At 40.3% G+C, this 23,595-nt stretch overlaps 1 protein-coding gene across 7 annotated transcripts in view; it reads right to left on the bottom strand.

Moving 5' to 3' along the window:
- NRG1 (neuregulin 1) overlaps positions 1-23,595 on the bottom strand; it is a 232,663-nt gene that overhangs the window by 207,091 nt on the left and 1,977 nt on the right. The gene's annotated exons all lie outside the window — the stretch shown is intronic.

Below are 23,595 nucleotides of genomic sequence, written 5' to 3'. Positions count from 1 at the left end.
TTTATTCCCAGCATCTAGCACAATACAAGGAACTAATAGGTACATATAATTAATAACTATTTGCTGAACAAATGAAAGCAAAAACTTCCTGTAATAAATCAGTAATTTGACACCAGCTTATCTTTCTGATGCAGTAAAAGCCTTAAGAAAATGAACTTGAGAACTATCATAGCTAAGTAAGAAAAGAAAGGACACATGTTTCACCTCCAATAGTCACCATTTTCATATAATTTCTCTGACAGATGTTAAATGTGATGAGTCTTCCATGAAATGTTTTCTTTTTTAGAGGGGAAAACAGAAAGCAAAACATATAAAAAGCTTATAGTTTTCTACTGAAACAATCTTGACCTAGATACACTCACTCTTTATAATACTGCTAAAGTAAGCCTTAAAAGATACACTCATGGACCCACATATGCACACACACACACACACACACAGGAACACACAAACACTTAAAACACATCTTGGTCTTTGTACATAATTTTATCACTTCCAAAGGGTACTGTGGAAGTCTTGGCTCTTTTTTCTTTGTCAAAGCCTTTCATCTCTGCTTCTGTGTCAAGCGGCTCTTAGATGGATTACTCACATGCATATTTATCATCTTTTGGGTTTTTTAAACAACTCCCTGTACTAACAAGACATCACCTGCACGTGAGAATTTGCTTGAAACTATATAATCACAGCAGTCTCTCAGATACAGGTATCACTTTCAGACAGCTCTTCTGACTTATCCAGACAGACAAATGCCTATATCAAATAGGTCCCTCCATAAGCACGATCCCCAAAGTTGGGTAGGCATCTGAATCAAATCACCTGAAGGGCTTGTTAACACGCAGACATCCAGGCCTCATGCCAGACTTTCTGATTCAGGAGGTCTGGGTTGAAGCCGGGTGATTTGCTAATGCTGCTGGTCCAGAGACCATGCTGCGTTTGACACATCCTGAGGAATAAGGACAAAACAGATGACACAGAACTGATGACAACCCATAAAAAAGAACGGATATTAAACATATTCAGGATTCCTCACAGAATAATGGCCGCTAATCTGAATTTCCTACAGCTACAGAACAGAGGATGCGGATGATGCCTAAAAGATCTGAAGGCTTTTAAACTGATCAAAACTTGTACAGAAAGAGCCAAACCAAAATTCTATTTGACATAGACCTCCTTACCAGGAGAATGCTTGCATGGTGCAGCGTGAGAGGGGCTTTTCAGCTGACCTTTATGTGGGTCTTAGCTTGAGGACTTTACTGGAATAGGAAGAACAAGTTACAGACAGCCATAGAGTGGACAGCATGAATGATGGTCAAGGTCAACTTCTAGGAAAAAGCCATGGTGTCCACAAAGGAACCATTACTCAGATGGTTTCATTGTTTCAACATGTACGGGGCACCTTCTCCACACGGGTACCAGGCTAGGATGTCAAATGATGTCCTTATCAGCAGAGAGATGAGGGAATAGATTTTTTTTTTTAACTTATAATAAGCAAGTTGATGGTACAAGTGATGGTACCACGGAAGCATAGGGGAAGATGTAGTCAACTGTGTGAAAGAGTTAGAAAGACTCTGTAGAGGAGGGATTTAAGGTGAATTTGAAGGAAAAGGAAGAACTAGATAGGTGGAGAATGGAAGAAAGACCGGCCAGGCAGAGACAACCATGTGATCACAGGTACAAAGCTCTGAGACCACCCTGCAGTGAGAGGTTCCTGTGGCTGAGGCATGAAGGGGTGCGGCTAGAGATAAAGGGCAGTGGAAAAGAAGCCCGAAATGCCTGGGGCCTTGCAGGCAAGTGCCAACCTTAGGAACAGAAATCTCAATCTGTAGGTAAAGAGAATTAAGAAGACTTTTAAAGCAAAGGATTATCATGTCCCAATTCAACTCTTAGACAGTCTTTCAGCAGCACAGAGAATGAACTGCAAGTGGGGGCGAGGCAGAAGAAAGGCAGGGGGAAACGAGCCTACTAAGCCCAGCCAGGGCTTAGGGAAAGGTAGGGAGGGTGGAGAGAGGAGGTCTCCTTTGAAAGGCATTTCGGACGCATCATAGGCAGGACGTGGTCAACAGGCAAGTGTGGGGAATGCCACGGAAAGAAGAATTGGTACTCATGCCTAAAATTTTAACAACACTGATTAATGAATCATTAATTAATGGTCTGTTTAACTTGCTGACCCATGGTTGTGTTTCATATTTAAGGAGCTCTAGTTATATTTAAAGCAGGGATTCCCTGGTGGCTCAGAAGGTAAAGACTCTGTCTGCAATGCAGGAGACCTGGAGGACATGGTGACCCACTCCGGTATTCTTGTCTGGAGAATCCCTGTGGACAGAGGAGCTTGGAGGGCTACAGTCTATGGGGTCGCAAAGAATTGGACACGACAGAGCAACTCACATTCACTCAATTATATATAAGTCGCAGCTGTAAATACCTATAGCTGTGCAAGACACGCTCTCTGCCACCAAGATGATGATAGTCCAACTTCACTTTAACTTGGAACCATGCTCTTGCCCTCTGAGAAACTTACTCTCAGAAAAAATTCTCTGCAAGAGTGCAGGCTGCCTCAACAGGGAGTTCTCCAGAGAGGATCACAGGGTTGAACAAAGTATTGCTCCCTTAATTTTGTATTTAATATAAGGAGAAATTGGGGTGGGAGGCAAGGAAGGGGAAGACATAGATGACACCCCCCCTTCCACCTCATGCCAAAATTACATGCCAAAGAAAGATATAACTTATCCTTCAGGAATAAGGTTGCTTCTTAACCATCCCCTGATGGCTCAGATGGTAAAATATCTGCCTACAATGCAGGAGACCCAGGTTTGATCTTTGGGCTGGGAAGATATTCTGGAGAAGGAAATGACAACCACTCCAGTATTCTTGCCTGGAGAATTCCCTGGACAGACAAGCCTGGAGGACTACAGTCCATGAGGTTGCAAACTGAACAATTATCACACATACACAAATACACACACACACACAGCTCTCTCCTATACCTGTATGAAGTCCATACCTAGATTGAGCTTCAACAACTTTGCCAGGCATTCAAGGTTAAAAAAAGGTATGTAACCCTAGAAAACTCTACAGCAATGGGACCAGGATAAAATAAGCAGAAGTTGTAAAGAAAAACCTGTCTTAAATGGTACTACCCTTCATGGGTAGTAACCCAATGGTTACCCTTCATCTTTTCTGACCCTGACTTAGGAATTTGCAAACCAACATTTCCACCATCAAAAGCATCTCCTAGGAGATGTCCCACGGTGTTATAACTTCTCTCCTTTACTACACGGACGTATTTCTACAGCATATTTCTATCATCCATCATTTGGTAATACTTGAGATTTTAAAAATAAGCATAATGATTTAAAACGACTTCATTCTGGATTTAACTTGGGAACCTGCAGCTACGCCTACGCAGAGTCCAAATTCCGCAGGAAAAAGCATAAAATACTCAGAGAGGTTGACTGAGTGAGCGTCCTCTTGAAGACAAAAGTGCTAACCGCTCACTTGGAGTAACATCTACTATTGAAACAAGCACTCAAGATTTATGGTGTATTTTCAACATGCAGGAGCAACTGTCAAGAGAAAACAGGCTCTATTACAAATCAGTGATTCCCAGGCAATGAGTGACCCACTCCCTCCTCTTCATATCCTAAAACACATTATTTTTTGCTTTAATAATACTTGGGCAGTAAGAATAACGGAAACACCTGGAGTTCATTTTAACATGGCTTCGCTAGCCCAGGGTAGAGTCCAAATCGCGTCAGGCTAAATCTCACCCTTGACCCGCCAAATACGATTACCAGAGTCCAGCCACTTCCCCACGTCCTGCAGCTGCTCCCTGCCCCCCCTCCCCAATAAACATCACATCTACTTTTCTGTCCAGAACTCCAACAACAGCGAGAGCATACATTGCCAATTCAAGTGCAAAAACCATCTCTGCAACGGACACTGAAAAGCACAGAGGCCTGTGTTTACCTCTGCACACTATCAGTCCACGCCATGCACACACCTGCAGAGTGTTACAGGACATGCTTATTCGTGACGCCCTGAAGCAGGCCCTGATGGAGTGCAACACCAGCAACCTCAGAGCCCTACAGCAACAGGACACGGCAGCTGCACATACATAGACTACCATGTGCAAAATGGCTAGTGAGTGGGAGGCTGCTCTCAAGCCTCGGGAGCGCAGCTCGCTGCTCTGTGATCACCTAGAGGGGTGGGATGAGGAAGGTCCGAGAAGGAGGGGATATATGTGTGGTATAGATGCTTCACTGCATCGTACAGCAGAAACCAAGGCAACATTGTAAAGCAATGGTATTCCAATTTAAAAAAAAAAGAGTGAGGGACCCATGAAGTTAAGGCCCAGGCAAGGCAGGAAGTGAAGTGTCAGGCAGGCCCACTTCTGCAGACAGACATCCAGGGGCACCAGGGAATCAGCTGTGAGACCTTGGTCAAGTCATCATTTTCCTCTTGAAGGTGACTGAATTCCACCAGCAGACAAAAAAACAGGTTTTTAACCTGATTCCTTGGCACGCTGGTAACGTCTTACCCCTTCTCTTGTAAACTGGGTAGTGACCACAGCAATTATATTCAGTGAGATTTATACCTTGTCCTATTACATGCTTTGTCGCACTTTTTCCTTATTTCACTGAAGTTTTCAGGATTAACCTTTTAGTTTATTAAGGCCATCCCTACCTCCACCTGAGGCATTTCCTAGAGATCTCCTTAACTTGAAATTGGCCAGATATAAGATTGCTTAGATCCCAAAGGTCAATGAAATGCAACAATGCATCCTCAAAATGTTACCTTCTGAAAATCCCTAACTTGAGGGCTCTTCAGGATATCAAATCTCTTGTGAGGCGTTCATATCGCCCTAAAGTTTTTAGTTTCTTACTGATTAATGATTTCTAGTAATAGAGGGTAAGTTTTCCATGATAACCCTCTGCTGCAAACAACTAAAAATGTTGTTACATATAATAAGCCTCACTTGAAAAAGGTCTGACACAATTGGGAACATTTAGGACAAAGTCTGAGGAAAATCTTGAAATATAAAGGAAAGAACCTAGGCAGTAAACACACACAGTTCCTTTAAGAGCATTTACCCACTTGGAGATAGAGGGTCCAGAAGTCAAGACCCAGGGGTGGCCTGAGGTGGGAAATATGGGATCCTCTCCATATTAACCCAGGCGCGAAAGAGCTATTCCCATACAGAAGCCCCCCTGAAGCTATAGTCACAGGTAACCAAAACAAAACTCATGTCTCCTCCAACCCCAGAGAACTAAGAGACACTGTCTTAACCCTATGAGAAGCAGGAAGGGAAAGCTGAGGCTAAAGTCAAGTTTCTGTAAACCCAGATAAAGCAGAGTGAGAAGCCTTGGAACCTGAGCCCATGAACTTGGTAGGGTCCTAGGTATCCAGCAAGAACCAACCCAGACCTAGGCAGGCATGCATGTGCTTTTGTTCTTTTTATTTTTTTGTCTTTACTGAATTTGTGACAGCATGGCTTCTACTTTATGTTTTGGTTCTGGGGCCTTCAGGCATGAGGGATCTTAGCTCCCAGACTAGGGATCAAACCTGCACCCCCTGCATTGGAAGGTGAATTCTTAATTACTGAACCACCAGGGAAGTCCCCTTTTAAAAAAAATTAATCAATTAATTATTTAATTCATTTTCATTCCATGTCTTGAGAAATGCCACAGATCATTTTTCCTGACCAAGAACTGGCACAGAGTCAGAGACAACTAAACAACACACACAAAATAAACCCAACAACAAGCTGTGAGTAAGAACCAGCATATATACTAACAGCATCACACAGAAATGGGGAAACAAGTGCACTTCCTCTGCTAAAGTAAATAACAAACTTGAGAATATCTCCAGGACCAGGAGAATATAAACTGCTACATGGAAGGTTTGAAAGGGGGTCAGCCAAATGAAACTGCTAGAAAAAAAAAAAGGGGCTGGAATGAAAAATCTTAGTAGCAGACTGTACACAGCAGAAGAAACAAAAAGCAAAGCAGAATACAGATCAGAAGAAATACAGCAATGGACTGAGACAAACGACTCATATAAAGAGAACTGATTAGAGTGAGAGGGTCTGATACACTTTTAATTAAAGTTCCAGAAAGAGAGAAGAGAATGGGATAAAGGAAATCTTTGAAGAGACGTGGGTGTGAATTTCCCAGAATAAAGCAAAGGTACAGGTTGAAGAAGCCCAATGAATCCTGAGCAGGATAAATACACACCTAAGTACATCACAGTGAAACCAGAAAAAGAAAAAAAAAAAAAAAAGACAAAATCTTAAAAGCATTCAGAGAAGAAAGGCAGATTACTTTCAAAGGAGTGGCAGCGGGAATGACAACTAACTTCTCAACAGTTTTTGATTGATTAAAGTACAGGGACAACTCACTGCATCTTAGTTTTAGACCGAACTGTATATTTTATCTAATACCATAATTGCATGCTGACTAAGCCCTTTCTCTTAGCTCTTTCTCAGAGAGGATGTAAATTTCTGAAAAAAATTCTGAAACATTTGGCAGCTTTTAGCTTTATTACCCAATAATGTGGTAAAGCCACTGGACTAGAAATAATAGTGCTTGGCTTATAAGTTTTGTGTGTTAAAAATCTTCCCACCAATCAATTAAAATTCCTTCCTGGAGCTGTGCCACAGAGAAAGAGAATAAGTGGAATTGATCCTCTCCTGGTAATAAATGGACCTCTGGATGATACACTTAAATATATCTCTAGGCCACAGTGAGGCACCCAGGGTTTACCCAATATTTTTCCACTTAGATTAAGTTTTTGAGAAATAAATTTTCTTTCATATACTTCTCCTCAGACCCTTGATTTGAACTTTATATCTTATCAACAAATCTTTGAAATGCATAGTATGTAGAAAACATTTTTTGTTTCCATGAGAGGGACCCACTGTTACCGATGTCAAAAAAGGCAATCAAAATGACTTGTTCACATGTTCACAGCAACAATCACAACAGCTTAACCCACTTCACTTAAAAAGAAGTCTGCTGCTTTTCCATAAAATATTTGCTTTATCAACAGGAGAACAGACAAATCTGTGAATCTTCATAATGGAAAGTTTACAAGTATCCATGACAATTCATACTTACTACAGAGAAAATATATAGTATCTTAACTTAATATTATGTTCCTCCTGTTAATAAGATGATTGACACTGTTAAAGCTACGTGTTGTGCATTTTAGGGCAAGAGATCATTTCTGGAAAAACAACAGAGCCTATAACAAAAAATAAGAGGAAAACGTCTTACACAGAAAGTTGAGGATGGAGAAGAACCAATATTAAATCTAAAGAAAAATCAACACAGAAAAAAATTAAACGACATTATCATGTTTAAAGCAAATATGTTAAAAGTTTCTCAACTCTATCTAGTCTGTTTCTTTGCTGCTTCACATTTGTTGGTCTTGGTGGAGGTAAAACCTCATAACTCTTAACTATATCATATCCTTTTCAGGAACAACTACCTTAAGGTTATCAGAGTTCATAATTCACAGCCAGCACCCAGCTCCTCCTGGGTATTTCACATGAAAGGCTTCTGTATTAGTCATTTATGAACATATTTATTATCTATATTTTCTCTAAATCATTCACATAGCTAAAAAAATCTTCCAGGTGTTTCCCAAGATAGATTAACCACATTACTAGCTCACCCGTCAAAAATTACAGAAGATAATTTCCTACATATAATAGATTTATTTGCCTAGACCTTCAGTTCAGTTCAGTTCAGTTGCTCAGTCGTGTCCGACTCTTTGTGACCCCATGAATCGCAGCATGCCAGGCCTCCCTGTCCATCACCATCTCCCAGAGTTCACTCGGACTCACGTCCTCGAGTCAGTGATGCCATCCAGCCATCTCATCCTCTGTCGTCCCCTTCTCCTGCCCCCAATCCCTCCCAGCATCAAAGTCTTTCCAATGAGTCAACTCTTCGCATGAGGTGGCCAAAGTACTGGAGTTTCAGCTTTAGCATCATTCCTTCCAAAGAAATCCCAGGGCTGATCTCCTTCAGAATGGACTGGTTGGATCTCCTTGCAGTCCAAGGGACTCTCAAGAGTCTTCTCCAACACCACAGTTCAAAAGCATCAATTCTTCGGTGCTCAGCCTTCTTCACAGTCCAACTCTCACATCCATACATGACCACTGGAAAAACCATAGCCTTGACTAGACGGACGTAACTATTATTTATCGAATACCTTAAGATTTCTGTAAAGGTATTCACTATAAAATGTAGTGGGGAAGCATTACACAGGATTGGGCAGGAGAGTCTTATGGGGACCACCGATGGATACAATGCAGATTTTGAATCCTCTGATAGCTTTCTTTTACATCTAAAATGTTTACACTTTCAGTCTAGTGTCATACCACCCTGAATGTTCCTGATCACGTCTAAAATGTTTACATTTCATCTAAACAAATCGTAATTTTGAGATAAGACAATAAAGCCCAGGTATTTTAAATGATCATAAGAACACTGTATGTTTTCTCTGTCTGTCTGTCTGTCTGTCTGTCTCTGTTCTGCCCACTTGAGCAGCACCCTTCCCACCCCATCACACTGGGATTCCTCCACCACATCTACTGCTTTCCTCTTTCACTCAAAAGATGACTGATTATTGTACAGTTTTACAGGTTCACACACACACACACACACATGCGGAAGCCAGGCTTTCACTCTCCAGAGCTCCCAGCCAGTACTGCTTCCCTGGGGTTGACCTGGGAGAGTCTTTCGATCTGTGACTGGCTGGGAATCAGCACTGTCGGCCCTCCCAGCTCTTTGGACGGGCTCCAAATGAACTCTTCAGTCTCTTCTAGCCACTAATTAAGGCCCTCATTAAAAGGGCCAGTTGAATATGAATCAGCCAAACTTTGTAAGTTTCTTCCACTCTCAAAGGATCTGCGCTGTCCTGCAGGCAAAGCTCCTCCCTGTCCAACCTGTAGAGAGAGGGTTATTCTTCTGTGAAGCCCCAGCTTAATGATGGTTCTCGGTAACCATGAGGACACCGCAGGAGGCGCGGACAAAAACCACCCTGTGCTGAGGCTTGGGACCCTCCTTTCTTTTAGGATTTTAGCAAAATCCTCCATGTAAAGGTCTGGACAAAGGAATAATCCTCTAAGGGAGGAAAAGACAACAACTGCATCTGTCTTTCCTCCTGTTTCCCTCCTTCTCCCCCACAAAAAGCTAAATAAATAAACATAAATAAATCTCCTAAAGCAAATTGAACTACCACTCTGGAAATTTAATAATGGACTAGGAGGCCTTTGACCCCCTGGGTCTCTGGGTCAAAGATAATTCAGGTTGTTAGCGATAAAATGTCACTGTGATCAGTGACTGGTCAGTGGCTCACAGATGCAAAGGAGTCACTTGGTGGCCTCCGAGCAGCTGTCAAGCCACAAGCGTTCATGGCTCCTTTTTGCCTGGACATCTTTTCTACAGAATACTCAGCCCACAGAGGTCTTTCTTGTTGCTAGAGTCTGTTGCATCAAGGTATCAGTGCTAACAAAGTTTTGGAGCACTGAGACAGCTCACACCCATACCACCTGTGAATTCACACCCACCCTCCCACCTCCCCCGCCCCACCACACACACACTACTCCCATCTTTCATGTTTTGACATTAGGACGATTTACTTTACTAGTCATCTTGTCAGTTAATATTTATTGAACCCACTTGGGCACCAGATATTATAACAAGGGACAACTAGATACAAAAATTTAGCAGATTTAAATTTACTGCACCCCTCAAAATACTTAAAATCATATCAATGACGTACCCCAAACAGCTGATGATAGAAATATCTCTCTCTTACTTGGAAGCATAATAACACCTACAGTACTATAAACATTGAATTCATATACAGTGTCCATCTTAGATTTGAAATGTAGCATTATAGTAATTCAAATGTCTACCATGAAATCTGGACACCTGGGTTCTAGTACTGGGACAGACATTCTTGCTGGGTTTTGTGGTTTCCTCACTTTAAAAGAAGTGATTCAAGGACATGGCCTCTAAGATAACCTTTTCAGTTCTGATTCTCCCCCAGAGCTGCTGTGGTTGTATTTAAGAGCTTACTCTTTAGGCAGTATTAATATTGTTTAAGATTATTTTCACTACTTACCAGGAATGACTGTTATTTATTTACATAACAAACTCCTAACATGACAAACACGATGTTCCAGGCAATGGTCTAAGTATTTATAAATATTAATTCCTTGACCGGCATCAGCTGTTTCTTAGCTGCCTTTACGTACTTAAGAGAAAATGTAACAAAAACAATTTAGGGTTGAATAAATTTTGAATTCCTATTTATTAGTCTGAATAATTCAGTACTGATTATTACTCACTGAGAACTTGAAGATAAAACGTGCAAATTTAAAGTAGGAAAACCACACATGGTCAATTTAGGAACAAATCCATGAATTGCTGCCGCTGCTGAGTCGCTTCAGTCGTGTCCGACTCTGTGCAACCCCATCCATTGCCTTCGCATGAATTGCTAGTACTGCTGAATTTCCACTCAGACTTTCTTATTAACTGATAGAAACATAATACTTAAACTGCTCCTCATAAACTCCCACAACACATTGTTTTAAGCAAATTAGAGATATTTCCTTCTTCATTCAATCACTGAATAAATTCTTAAGACCAACAACTACGTCCCCATCACTGTGCTGGCCCCTGGTGATATGAAAACGCACACGGCAGACATGACCTTGAGAGGTTCACAGTCAGGAGACATGAACTGCTAAAATGTGCACATATGATCACTCAATTAAAAATTCCTCTGGGTGAGGACACTGGTTTGTTCTCTAAGAATTAAAAGTACATAAGTGACCAAATCAAATGCTCAAAGTAAAACTGAGACTGTTTTGACCTCTATCCTGCAAACCAAAAATGAAAACCAAAGAAGGATAAATTTAAAATAAATAAAATAATCAAAGTCAATAAAATAGATAAAAAATAGCCCAAGTATGCTTTTTGCTTTGTAGAAACTAAGGTGATAAAAAATAGAAAGTTACCTATTTTTGTACATATGCTTGTAAATGTCCTTACAATGCAATGACTCCATTCTTATACCAAATCCTGAATATTCATGGGTTGAGTAATCACAAAAGTAATCCTATAAAATGTAAACCTATCTGACTGGTTAAAAGGTAGTTGTAGTCCATTATAAATACAATTATTTGTTAATGCTTTTTGGAAGTAATTGAAAATAAAGTTTGTTTCCATAGAAAGCATATACCCACATATTAAGTCATTGTGTGAATTTAGAACTTAGATCTTTGAATATGTATATCAATATGTAATAAAACTTCCCATTTCTTATTTCCTTGAGTGACCAGAAATATAGTGACTTTGTCCATGAAACCATGTTTTTACTTAAATAAGAGGCTTTTAGTTACGAATGGACCATGAAAAATGACAATTGAAAGGATATCTATTATTTCCTTAATTTGTCAAGGGAGCTTTAAACAAAGAACCACTGTATTCATAACAAAAAATTAGATTCTTATTAAGTTCTGAGTAGGGAATCTATTCTTATATTTTACAGGGAGTTGACATATTGACTCTAGCAAAACACCGAATCTTCCAGAGGGTGACTTCTCTTTGAGTGAATGTGAGAATTGTAAGACCACTGCGGGATGGATACATTGTTCTCCTGATACACTTATAACTTATCTTGCTCAAGAGCAACAACATTATTCAAAAGCCATGCCATCTAGCTGCCTTCGAGTTTCATAGCAACAAATCCCAAATGGGCATTTGTGTTAAGGTCAGCATCAACTTTACAAAGTCACATGTCTAAAATGACAAAAAAGACCATTCAGCCTCTGGCTGCCTCTCTCAGGAAATCCTATGATTTCTGAAGGTATAGGTGCCCTGAAGTTTTCCCAAACATGCCTGTCCAGATGTAAATCCCTGTAAGACAGTTGCTACTACCCTTCCGGCTCCAGGGAGTTTTAGTCCCAGATTGATGGGCTCAGGGCAAGGTGGCTGCATCCTGCCCTTTCATCACGATTTCAAGAGGTGAGATGAAGTAAGCCTACCTTCAGTGGAGGGTGCAAGGTAAAACTGAAACCTGTCTTTATCTTAGAGTGTGGCTATGGTCACCAAATTCAGATACCGGGCTGTCACTGAGCTTTTTATGTTTTGTGAAAATTTTCTCTATTGCGAGTAGCATCTTGTAAGTGGTGACATTTCTTGCCCTGCAACAGTCTAACTCAGATGCTCTTTTGGTGAAGGGCGTCTCTTGTACATTTGATCTGAGAGGGGAGAGAGTCTGTGGCTCTCAGAGACTATACTCTCTACAAGGTCCCTTAGTTTCTGCTAATTCCCAGTGGAAGATAATGGCCTTGTCTTACCTACCTTCCTGTCACATGTATAACTCTTTCCCCAAATGGATAATGCATGAGCTGTTCTCTCTCCCGTGCCCCAGTGGAGCCCAGTCTCTTTATTTTTGGGCAACACTGTGTAGCATGCAGGGTCTCAGTTCCGCACCCAGGTATCAAACCTGTGCCCCTGTAGTAGTGAAAGCGTGGGGTCTTAACCACTGGACTGCCAGCGAAGTCCCAAGCTAGTCCTTTTCGATAGGGCATGAATAATGAGCACAATATTTAAAACTCTGATGCTGCTTTCCAAATACCAAAATATATAAAATAATTCTTTCTATCCATATTTCTCCTTCCTGTCAGGTTAAGGGCAATGGAGAATACACCATACAATCAACATGTGAAAACAAAACCCAAAAACAACCATTAGGACGCAAATCTTTCATTCTTATTCAATTTAATATATGGAAAACTATGTATTTCATTTTCTATTCAACTCAGTATTCAAATAATTGGTTTTCTCTTGACAAACCCACCAGCTCATTTCCATAATTCCTGTACATGTATAACTCTTTCCCAAAATGGATAATGCATGAATGGTTCTCTCTTCTGCTCCCCAGGGAAAATTTCAAGCGTACAGCAAGGTGACCTCACTAAAGAAATTATAACCAGCGTCTATTTTCTGTATTCGAACTAATCCTTCTGGGGGCAAAGTACCAGTCTTCAATATATTTCTCAGATAGATAACAATAATTTTCAATATTACTGCTATTATAACTGTTTATAAAAATCTGCCATTTCACAAGCTTCAAGGCAGGCTCCCCTTCTTTATTTATCGAAAAACCATTTAAAGTGGAAAATGTAGAAAATTCCATAATGTCAAACAATGAAACATCATGTGCTTAATACAGATATTGCCACTCTGTTGGCAGAGAAAAGAGAACATACCAAAATATAAAAGCAGGGTTTATATACATATACACATATATACATATACATATATATACATACACATACAAAATGATGTTAACTTAATATACAAATGGAAAATTTTTCAGACAATAAATTACACACACATAGCACAACACAATATGCTCCAATTAAACCAATTTATCATTACAATTATCTATCCTTGTAATGCAGGAAACAAAATAGACAACAAATATATACAGACAAATGATTCTCACCCCTTTATTCTATAAATATTTGTATGCAAAGTACTCTGCTAGGCACTATGTGTAAAACAAAATTATCCTTGACCATCAAGGTATGGGAGATTAGCAAAGCAAAAGTTATAACTAAAGAACTAACTGGCATATATTTTCAAAGAAGTATATTATTAAAAACACAAGTGCGCGTAAACTGTTATTGCACCCATCTGTTAAAACATCACTCCTAGTATTCCTCTGTTCTCCAAAAATATGAGTTTATCTATAGACTGAAATTCAAGGGAAGTTCAAGGTCAAGAATATCTGGCTGCTCTTTTTAGGAATGTGTTATATATATGGCATCCACCTCTCAGCAAGAGTTCAAAGCCATAGAAGGTATGCCTAATAAATATTTGACATGTAGTATCAACAACACAGTGGTTATTTACAAAGAACCTCTGGGTATAGGACCCTGTGAAAAAATGTACAGTATTTATAGTTATTTTCGGAGGACTTAAAGTTCAGACAATATTGATACAGATGCATGAAGTAAGAAGATACATTGGGAAAGGTTTTGTTAATAATTAAACAAACAAACCAAAAAAAAAAAGGGGGATCATTTAGTTCCTACTCTGTTCCCAGCACAATACTCAGCATTATTCCTAGAACAGTTAACCATGTGAATTATCTCATATTTCCCACAGCACACACACATAGCAACTGAGGCTTATGTGCTTGTCACTGTCAGAGTTCACACCATGCAGTCGGAGGACAGAACTAGAGCCTTGCCTTTCAACCGCTCCTCTGGAGGAACTAAAACCGGCGCTTCTCAACCCTGGAGGCACACAGCCATCATTAAGACAGGGCCACGATGCAAGAGTCCCAGAAACCTCTACTCTGGAATGCCCAAGGTCAAATTTTCATGCTGGTATATTCTGAATCACACTCTATTCAAACATGATAATTCAATTCTCACTTGGACTGTTGGTTAGAGAAGAACAGAGCCAATTCTTCCCCCCTAGGGGTCACATTCATTCAGAAATGGGGTTTTTATTTTTAAGGTGAACAGACCAGAAAATGTGGGGAAAAGGCAAAATATTGCTCAGTTCTAAAGCGCTGCCAAATGTCAAGATATTGCCTGTCAGAAGACGGCTGGATCGAAGGTGTCAGGAGTGGGACCACACCCAGGAGGGCTTAAGTCCAGGTATGGGCTTCCCTGCTGGCTCAGTCAGAAAAGAATCCGCCTGCAGTGTGGGAGACCTGGGTTAGATCCCTGGGTTGGGACGACCCCCTGGAGAAGGGAATGGCAACACACTCCCGTATTCTTTCCTGGAGAATCCCCAAGGTCAGAGGAGCCTGGTGGGCTGTAGTTCATGAGGTTGCAGAGTCAGACATGCCTGAGCAACTAAGCATAGCACAACACACACAGGCTGTTTTTGCAGGGGTGACGGTTCATCCCATCCCCTGTGGAATAAATAGATGTGGATTCAAAACGTCATTCTTCACTGTGTACTTCCTTCACTCCAATGGGTTTGGAGAGAAGAAAAGAGAACCATCAAAATGAGGCATTAAAGCATTCATTTGGGTTATGCTGAACTGCATGAGTGCAAGTTTTAGACTCAGCTCAGCCCCAACCGAGGTTACAAATGGATAGAATGTTGGCCTCCGTCCAAAGAAGTCTTCCTACCTTATACTCACATATTACATGAATACAGAACACAAATACAAAACAACCCTTTCAGTTAAATGTTTGTAACCATCAATACAGTGTAAACTCGTAACTAAAAAGTCAACTTTCCAAGTTTGGAGGAGAAGAAAGGCAAAGGAAATTCCACACACACAAAAAATGTTTTCCATATGCCAGTTCATGTTAAACATCCCAAATGACCTTTTTGGTCAACCCAACACAAATGTTCACATTGCAGACATGAAACCACAGTGTGCTGTGTCCTAGGAGAAATCTGCAGCCTAGTTCACGTCAACCACTACTAGAGCAAGTCACCAATCCTCTTCTGCCCCCCAACCCCTCACTTGTCTCTCAATACAACAGAAAGTCCTCTGCATGCCATGAGGAAAGGGGAGAAGAAACACATCCAGGGAAAACCAGAAACTTTTGTAACTCCTGATAAACTTAAGGACAGAAAGGGCATTCAATTCACAAAATCCACATTTGTAAACTAAATAGCAATGAATGCATTTATCTCTAGAAAAGAAAACTCTCTTATCATGGGCATTAGTTTATTTTTAAATACCTATTGATTATCTCCTTCACTTTTTTTCTTCTTGGATTTTTGGATGTATTTCTTACCAGTTCATGTGTAAATATGATTTCCTATTACTATACACCAGTGGAAAATTTCAAATAGATGATGTACTAAACAGTTTATTTGTTGGTATGGAGATTGTTGGGTGGCATCACCGACTCAATGGACATGAGTCTGAGTGAGCTCCGTGAGTTGGTGATGGACAGGGAAGCCTGGTGTGCTGCAGTCCATGATGTCGCAAAGTCAGAGCGACATTCACTGGGTGAATGAACTGAGCTGGAAACAGTTAATTAAGATAAAAAATTATCTTTAGGGCTTCAGTAGAGAATTTTTTATGCATAGTTAATATCCAAACAGTGCCTTACCTAGGACTGAAATACATTTTTGAAAAAGTTACAAAATGTACAGGAATTTTCACTTCAAATTCTGGAGTCGTTAAATATAAAATGGTCAGTATTCAGAACATTTTGGTAAATGCATAAGACTTATTTGTTCTGAAAAAAAAATTTCCAAGTTAGAATTCAGACATTTCCTTTTAACAACTGGTTTTATATTTACTGTGGAATAGTTAAAGAGACTGACATATCCTTTAAAAATGGAGTTTGTCTTTACAATTGTGAGCTTATATGTAACAAACAGATGAGTTCTTTACAAAGTAATAGAGGCCATTCAAAACGAACACATTTTCACTTGACAGTAAAATTCTATTAAAACTACTAGAAAAACTGAATTGCTATAGTACAGGGAAACTGAGTCAAGTTTTAAAAAATATTATTCTATAAAATAAGGCCAAGATTGCTCACTAGTCACCAATATTTCTCACTCACATTTCGGTAGAAATATGGTGGGTAAGATAAAGTATAACAACAGCTTGCTAAAAGGTTCAAAAAAATCTAAGTGATATGATATGGTAGAAATGTATTACTTTTTTCTCCAAGGGAAAGTGCTCTTTGCCCTGGCACCCTACGTTTATGGTGAATTCATTTTATATGGATATCACATGACCTGGTCTATTTATTGAAGAAAATGCCACTGGTTTAATAACTTCCTAGCCCAGATTTCTTCTATACCGTATATTACTTTAACCTCACTTAATTTACAACACTTCTACGAATTTTTTTCAAAGTTGTCATTCTTCTATTTTTAAAAACACTATGTAAGGCATAAAGTCAAGCTACTAAAGAGAGTCCAAATACAAAACTATAAGACATTGACACTATCCAGTCATGCATCATTTACAGAATTGACAAGGTCCGATGGTTCAGCCTAATAAAGCATTTCCCTGACTTTCTCACATCACTGAAACTAAAACTCAACAGCTGCCCAGAGGACCCAGCTGTCTGTGACTGAAGCTATAAAAGAGAAGGTCCGGAATACCAATGCAGAGCAAAGGCTACTTTCCATCAGTGATACCTTACCTGGACCAAAACAATGTGAACAACATCGTCATTTAAAAAGAAAAGGGAGTAATAGACTTGGGAGTAACTCATGGTAAAGGTGATCAGCGCAGGGTGGAATAAACCATGAGCAAATAACAGTGACTCTGTGACAGTGTTATAACATTAGCCCATATCCAGGAGAATTCGTCATTCCAACCCATTTTCAAAAACGTGTAGTTCAATCAAAGTAAGGTTCATAAACATTTAGCTAGGGGTTGCGGATACGGTGTGAAGATGTGACAATGGACATATCCCTAAAGAGCCTTCATTTAATTTTGATGTGTTCATGTATAAGTTTCCAATGCTATAGTGAAACCTTTCAATATGACTAAATATCTTTGTAGATACTGCCCGAACTTATGCCAAAGAAACTGCTCTAAAAGGCAACCGAAAGATGCTTATAAGATGCTAGCTCTTTGGGGAAAAGTTTCTGGCTGACATATAGACACTGCTACATATAAAACAGATAAGGAATAAGGACTTACTGTATTGCACAAGAAACTCTACTCAATACTCTGTAATGATCTATAAGGCAAAAGAATCTAAAAAAAGAGTTGATACATACATACATATATATATGTGTGTAACTGAATCACTTTGCTGTACACCTGAAACTAACACAACATTGTAAATCAACTATATCCCCATAAAATTAAAAGAAAATAAAAGTATATTTCAGAGACGTGCCCTTGCAAATTGACAACTGCATAGTCATCATCAGAATAATGTCTTGGAATGTTCTGATTCGGAGTTCTTAGCAAATTTGGTCTATTTTGGTCTAACTGGGAAACAAACTCCAGTTGAGGTAGTAACTGAGGAAATCCAGATCCTGTTCTTCCCCAAAGATTGCCCAGAATACCGAAGTCACTTAAGGAAAGAAAAAAGGAGTCATTCTTTGGGGAATAGCAGTGTAATGCTCTTGGAGCACCCTCTGGAGGCCAGAAAAAGGTGACACTGGTGAAACAGAAAGACAAGAATTCTGACCATATCTGACCTTCCAGAGGCAGAGCTCCACAGACCTACTGGAGCTGGACTCAAAAATGCACTTACCCAGTCTTAATAAGGTGACCTAAGAAACAAGCATACTTATAGTTTACAAATGCAAAATAAATCCAAGGTATATGTAACACATTCTCAAATAATTGTTCATTCAGTTAAAAAAAAAAAAAAGGGAAGGCACTGATGTGTATTTTCAGCCTGCCTCCTAAATTCCTTAAGGAATGAAGTGCAGAGACATCTTTTCATATTTAGAAGAGAGGGCTGTGAAAATGTGATATTTCATTTATAAAATGTAAGAAGTAAGGTTGCTATTGTTGCTGTTCAGTTGTGTCTAACTCTGCAAGCCCATGGACTGCAGCACCCCACACTTTCCTGTCCTTCACCATCTTCCAGAGCTTGCTCTAACTCATGTCCATTGAATGCCATCCAACCATCTCATCCTCTGTCATCCGCTTCTCCTCCTGCCTTCAATCTTTCCCAGCATCAGGGTCTTTTCTAATGAGTCATCTCTTCACATCAGGTGGCCAAAGTACTGGAGCTTCAGCTTCAGCTTCAGCATTGATTTTCTTTAGGACTCACTTACGGAGAAGGCAATGGCACCTCACTCCAGTACTCTTGCCTGGAAAATCCTATGGACGGAGGAGCCTGGTTGGCTGCAGTCGATGGGGTCACTGAGGGTCGGACATGACTGAGCGGCTTCACTTTCACTTTTCACTTTCATGCATTGGAGAAGGAAATGGCAACCCACTCCAGTATTCTTGCCTGGAGAATCCCAGGGACACCGGAGCCTGGTGGGCTGCCACCTATGGGGTTGCACAGAGTCAGACACGACTGAAGTGACTTAGTAGTAGGACTCACTTAAGTCAATCCTAAAGGAAGTAAGGTAACAAGGTTATATAGGGTATTACTAATTGTCAGCTTCTCAAAGTAGCCAGCTTTATGTTTATCAAAATTGAGAATAAATGGAAGGATGAAACTTTTTACTTTTTTAGTTCTAACACCTCACTTTTTCTAAAGCAACAAACACTGACATCTATTGGCATTCTGGTAGCTTGCTTTTAAAAAATCTCTTAAAACCCACATAGGACACGTGTGTAAATGTGTAAGATTAGGATGAACCCACCAAAGTACATGTTCCTTTGAGGAAATTCATTTTATGTACCTGATAGTATACTTGCTACTTTCCTCTCATGAAGAGAAAGAGATTTTAAGCTAATACTGTATGATATCAGTTTCTATATTTTCTGTTTGTCAAGAGGAGAATTAAAGGGTTAACCAAAATACTAGAAGTCCTCTTTTCTGTTTCTTTAAAAAAATTTAAACCACTCATCCACAATATTGATGTTTGGCCTGTTTTCTTCTGTCATATAAAAACAGGATAACTCTTGATACTGTTACTGTCCAATTTTACTTGTGACTGAGAATGCTAATAAAACATTGATGCGCTAAGAGTCACACTCCTAGAACTTTAAGCATTACCTATAGCACCCTAGTACCCATGCCTGGAGAATCCCATGGACAGAGAAGCCTGGTGGGCTACAGTCCATCGGGTCGCAGAGACCCGACTGAGCACAGACATGCAGCCTATAGCCATTCGAGAGAGGGGTAGGGGGATAAAATAATGAAATATGTAAATTTTTTATATTAATTATTTTCTTTATATTTAGAAATACCTGCACTGGATTCTATGAACCTTGCTGGCAACATACCGTTACACTTGATTAAAAGATAACCAAGAGCATGTTGATACACAGTTTCCTTTTCAATTCCTACTAGTCCCCAAAGAGAAGACTACACATGCATCCTATATAAGCATCAACTCTTCAGTGTGATCAGAAAAGGACTCATGTTTCAAAACCTTCTCCAGCTTGAAACCTCAACCTTTTTCAGCCAGAGATAAAATGATGTTGCACCTCACTCTACTTTCAATATTTAGACTTCATTCAGGACTGTTTTCATAATACATATATGCAGTGATGGTATTTGACATACTTATCCACTTTTCTCTCTATTTACAGGTAGTAGATATTAATATTTATACTCACTCTCATCTAAGGCCAGCTGTGGATTATTTTTTACCATAAAAGGTGAATTTGGAAAATTTTAATCAAATATCTTGGCAAAGGCATAGATGCTTTGGATATTGATGGGGCACTTACTACTGCTGTTATCTCGTTTAAGCCTCAGAACAACTTTACGATAACACGATTATGATCCCAATTTTACAAATAAGGAAACGGGCATGGAGAGATTAAGTAAGTTGACCATGACTATACAAGTAAAGAGCAGCAGAACTAGGATTTAAACCCAGGCAATCCGGCTGCAGTGCTAAGGACTAGGTATCCTGTAATAGTGAGGCAATTTCGTACTAAAGGACAGGCGATAAAACACACAAAGCATCGGTTACATTGCCTGGAACACGGTAGGATAGTGAATGAACAGCAGCTCCCTTATTAATAAGTATAAAAGTGTCCAGCCTAGTGCCTGGCATGTAATAACGTGTTCACTGCTTTCACACTGGTTGGATATTTTCTAATTACATACATATTTTGTGTTTCTTTTCTCCCCATATTTCCATCAGTATCCTTTTCTCATTTTGCAGATAATAGAATAGTATCTCAAGTTTCTCCCACTCTTTCTGCTTTAAAACCGTTCTCCAAAATAAACTCAACCTCATTTTAAAGTGAACATTTAATGCTTTTCGTAATTACATAATCTAAGTGGTTACAAGCCAGCAGGCTGAAAACAGATCGTGGGCATTCTTTCTGTTCTGCAAACACACGCTGCCCTAGTCGTGACGGTGCACTTTATACCCAAGAATGTTGACAAGCACTTCAGCCTGGGGAGACACTGAGTTAACAAAACAGGTGGGTGATGTCACTGGGGGAGCACCTGGCTGGCTTCTACTCCTTTGGGATATTAAGTGTCTTGATGCATCCACCACTTGTACTTACAAATGAGCCCTGATGCCAGAGATGAAGGGAGACCTAGTAGCTCTAGAACTAAGCTAGGCTTGATGATGAGTTGGCTCCAGGTCATTTAAGAGGAAAAAAGAATCCTTCGAAGTGTTTTAAAGAAACAAAAACATCAGCAAACAGAGGTTCATAAAAGAAGCTTAGAGCCAGACACCAAATTTGGGGAGGAGGGTGAAGCTCTGGGTTTGCAATTCAGGCTTCGAGGGACAAAGTCTGCTGAGCTGAATCAAGATGAAGAACCTGGACATGGGAAGTCCATGCAAGAGGCACAGGAAGTTACAGGGCTCTTGGTACATATCTGAGTTACAAAGCCCAGGATAATGCTGAGGTTGTAGTTTTTTTTTTTTTTTTTCTTGAGCAAAGAGGAAGAATCAATGACCCCAAGGGGTTGGGACCTCTTAGAGCCATTACTGCAGCAGAGATAATGCTGCTGAACATCTGCAGCCCCAATAGTATGCAATTCAATATTCAGTTAATTGTAGAAAAATGCGATGCTATGAAACATAGCTACGTATGTATCACGTATCAGTCACACATGTCGCATGAAAGTTAAAGAAACCTTTTCCCCACCGAAACGATCCCTCCAACAGATGTGTTTATGCCTCTGCACATAATACAGCTCACAGCAGAGCTGAGCGGCTGAGCTCTCTCAGTCTTCTCTCTCCCTTGACTGTCATGAAGTAATGTTATAACATCCAAAGGGAGGCCTGGCCGTTGCATGGGCGTCACAGAGGACAGAAAGTTTCAGCGGCTGTTTTAAGAACGAGGTGAAACTCGGGATTGAAGGATGGGGGAACTATTTAAGAGATAGGTGTCCTCATAAGTCCTAATTTGAGCTGGTATGCCAAGTGGCAATGCTATAATCATGGCCTCTAGAGGTCATTTCCTTTGAGTATGCCTGAGGACTAAAGAGTGCAAAAAACCTTGACAAAGAGGTGTGTTTTTTCTCTCTCAAACCATTGAGGCTCTCAGTTATTTATGCTCCTAAGATAAGGGAAAGTACGCTGACAGCATTACAAGGGAAGGACAAGAAGGAACAGTGATTTCCAAGCAGTACTATTTAATGCCATGTGCTGTTACCTAAAGCAGGTTTTCAGTTGATGGCTCTTTTTGAGTCCAGTGAAGAATAAATATTCTTATCTGGTTTTTAGGGTTTAACAAGCACAAGGGGCCTTGGAGGAGGGGTAAAAAGTTACTCCCCAAAGAAGACAACCCACCCGATGGAAAAGAGACAAACACACCAAAAGCTAACCTAGAGCCAAGTTCACCCCAGATTCTCTGGGAAGACAGTAAAGAAAACATCACTTAACTCTCGCTTCCCCTCATTTTCCCCAACACCCCCCACCTGCCGACTGCCCCAGAGCGGGCAACCATAAGTTCCTTCTCTAAGTCTGTGAGTCTCTCTCTGTTTTGTAAGTAAGTTCATTTGTTTGGGATGGACAAGTACAGACTGCTATGTTTAAAATGGATAACCAACAAGGACCCGTGCTACTGTATAGCACAGGGAACTCTGCTCAGTTACTTGGCAGACCGGATGGGAGGGGAGTTCAGGGGAGAATGGATACATGTGTATGTATGGCTGAGTCCCTTAGCTGTTCACCTGGAACCATGACAACATTGCTAATCGTCTATACCCCGATACAAAATAAAAAGTTTTAAAAAATAAAGAGAATATCACTTAAAGATGCCGATCTCTCTGGTTTAAAGGGGATTACAGCGATGGGACTGCACAGCACAATGAGAGTCACCAAGGAATCTCTGGGACCCCGTGTCAGGGGACAACATTAGATGGTCCCCACACAGCTGCCGACCTAGTAGAGGAGATCTGCAGGGCCCAGAAATGCCTGCTGGCTCTTAAAGTATCTCCTACCTCCACGGGTGCTTATCTGAAATGCCTATGTTAAGTAAGGTACTGCTGCCCTGAAGCCTTAACAAAGTGCAGACTGAAAGAGATGCTACTTCAAACCACTATCCCCTCCTTAATTCATCAGACCACCTCCAGAGGACTCTAGAAACTTCTGAAGGCGGAGTCTTCCCAAGCAGGACAGGACAACACTTTGAGAGCCCCGCAAGAAACTCTTAACAACTTTACCCTTGTGGTCAGGTCTAAGAGCTCTTTCACTCACTAGGCTGACCTATGAACAGGCAGTAGAGAATGTCACTTAGGAAGATTGCTAATCCAGCTCCCGCACTTCAGCTCTGCTTGAATAAAACGCGATGGGCTATCTCCAAAATTGAGGGAGGGGAGGAAAAGTTCAATTACAACCTCCTAAGGACTAATGCAAGGTAAGGAAAGTGAAGCTGATCAGCAGTATCTTATCATAGAAACAGGCGCAGGAACCGTCGGTCAGTGGCCAAACAATTACTCTCTGTTCAATTTGTTTTGCTCAAAACCTGCTTAAGGTCTCTGCCAATAAGCCCGGCTCT

The sequence above is a fragment of the Ovis canadensis genome, chromosome 26 (genome assembly GCF_042477335.2).
Source record: "Ovis canadensis isolate MfBH-ARS-UI-01 breed Bighorn chromosome 26, ARS-UI_OviCan_v2, whole genome shotgun sequence".
NCBI lineage: Eukaryota > Metazoa > Chordata > Mammalia > Artiodactyla > Bovidae > Ovis > Ovis canadensis.
Note: the sequence above shows the minus strand (reverse complement) of the source record. Positions and strands in the feature narration are given on the sequence as shown.